The following is a 2,240-nucleotide window of genomic DNA, read 5'->3' on the forward strand; positions in this document are numbered from 1 at the left end:
CTAATCAGCCGGGTGCCATGGCTACGTATGCCATTCCAAGCCGAACAAGGTATATACGAGGGAAACTGCACGGATAAAAATAAAAAAGCTAATTAGATTACATTCTAATCTAAAAGCATATTCGGTCCATCCACTCATTGCAATGCTTATTTCGACGATAAGTTGTGAATGATTTTTTTAAATTTAATCATTTGGAAGGATTATTTTAAGTTTAATTTAACGAAGGTTAAATGCGATATATTCAGCATAATGTTAGTTTTTCAAAACAAATTGGAAAAAGTTTGACATTTGAGTTTTAAAAAGAATAATTTTGGGATTATTATTGATTTTTTTCAGAAATTTCATCTTTATTCATAAATTTCCACTGCATCGATTATTTCGCTATGTGGGATAATTCCACAAGATATTTATACAGTTGAAAAGAGCGGTGGCGATGAATCGGTTTTAGAACCTCATCCAGATTCTGTCCCCGCATTCGACCGCCATACCATCAGGGCTACTGCTTCCACTTCATCAAGAGCTACGGCAACTATTAGACAGGACCGAGGCAAGCCTTTCCGTTGGGCGTTGACTTCCTTCCTCTCTGATTGATCCGGATCGAAGTGGAGATCGCCTTGCTGGCGAAGTGGTTTTTGCTGGTGCATTGTCCAAAACCTGAGCTACGCATGGTGAACGGACGAAGTTATTATTAGCTTTCAGGGAAAAATTTGTAGAAGAAAAATATTACCTTTGCTCCCATTTGCGTTGCGTAATAGAAGCATGTCCCCAGCGTTCGTGTCCTCCTTTAGCGGGTGGCCTTTGCTTGTTGTAACATATGACTGTTTTCTACAATTACATCTCGATAAAACGCTTAGACGGAGCCTTTTCAATCAGCTTGAACCAGTGTCCACAATCGCAACGCTTAGTGCAGCCACATCCATGAATGTAGGTCTGATCTTACTCACAGACACTTCCATACTGTCGGGATAGACGGGACTCGAAAACCGAAGGAATCATCTTGGGTCCGTCCTTGGTTCTCGGGCCACACTTGAACACCCGCATATCGAATGGGTCATTATTCCCGGCCTGTCTGGCCAGAAGTTCGCGCTTTTCAAGACCGGTAGCATGCTCGATCGGAGCATTGCAGAATCGCACCGGAGTGCAGGTAATATTCCGCCGGACAGCGTTCAGCACTTTTCTTCCACATAGAGACGCCATTGTGATGATTTTTATGACTGGAAGTCCGGAGCTTCGGAGGTAGCGAGGCTTTGAAAAAGTATAACCGTCTCTGGTAGCCGTCAAACAGAAAGACGCAGGACTTTTTTTCTGTTGTTGATACCTCGATCTTGAAACGGATTATGTTGAAAACGAATAGGAATAAATTGCTTCCAAAACCTCTACAATCGTGCGGTGCTTAGTCTTTGAAACTAATAAATATGGTTCCCAAGTTCGATGTTTAATATTGGTAGCCGAAAAATCAAATTAGGAAATAAATTTCAGATAAGCAAAGCAATGCATAAAATATAGCTTAACTTATAAGCGCTCAAATGATTAAAAGTTAAAAAAGCTCAAAAAGGTTTGAATAATAAGCTAATACGCTTTTTCAATTTTATCCGTGTGTGTCATTCCGCGTTGCTCGATGTTAGATATCCGCCACCACGTTAACAGACGTCAGCGAAGACGACGCACAACGGGTCGAATTCAGAACGTGAAGGATCTTCGTTACATTTCAATTAAAGAAAAAGAAAATATTTAATAATCGGATAGAGTATCCAGGTTGATTTGGAATTTTCTGTTTTTTTTAATGTATTTTGCACTGTCCGCTACAATTATTAGAAAACTTCTTAATGTTATGTTACCGATAAATTGATATCTAAAATTTGATCATCTTTCCAACGATTCGTCCCATTGTGAGGCACGACGATTCTTAGGCAGATAGAGGCATCTTGAAAATGTCAGCTTTTGGCGTACATAAACCTCAAATACAGTTCGGTTACAAAATACGTTGATATTGGAAGTATTACTAGCAATTCATGTTTATTAATTTAAACTTTAATTAGCCGATTCATGTTTTAAGCTTCAAAAATCTTACTATTCTGTATTAGTCGATTACAGTATCTGCTTAAAAAACTTACATTTTTTATTAGAAAAGTGCAGAAAATGTTTGTATACAAAATTGTAAGATTTGTTTTTTGGGTTTACTACTGCTCAAAATGTATTATGAAGGATGTCCAAAGTCACCCAGATTCTTTCGAACGACA

At 38.5% G+C, this 2,240-nt stretch overlaps 1 pseudogene; it reads right to left on the reverse strand.

Annotated features, from left to right (window-relative positions):
- Nucleotides 1–398: 398 nt before the first annotated feature.
- On the reverse strand, nucleotides 399–1,592 carry LOC134203639 (uncharacterized; annotated as a pseudogene).
- Nucleotides 1,593–2,240: the final 648 nt, after the last annotated feature.

The sequence above is a fragment of the Armigeres subalbatus genome, unplaced genomic scaffold (assembly GCF_024139115.2).
Source record: "Armigeres subalbatus isolate Guangzhou_Male unplaced genomic scaffold, GZ_Asu_2 Contig2027, whole genome shotgun sequence".
Lineage (NCBI taxonomy): Eukaryota > Metazoa > Arthropoda > Insecta > Diptera > Culicidae > Armigeres > Armigeres subalbatus.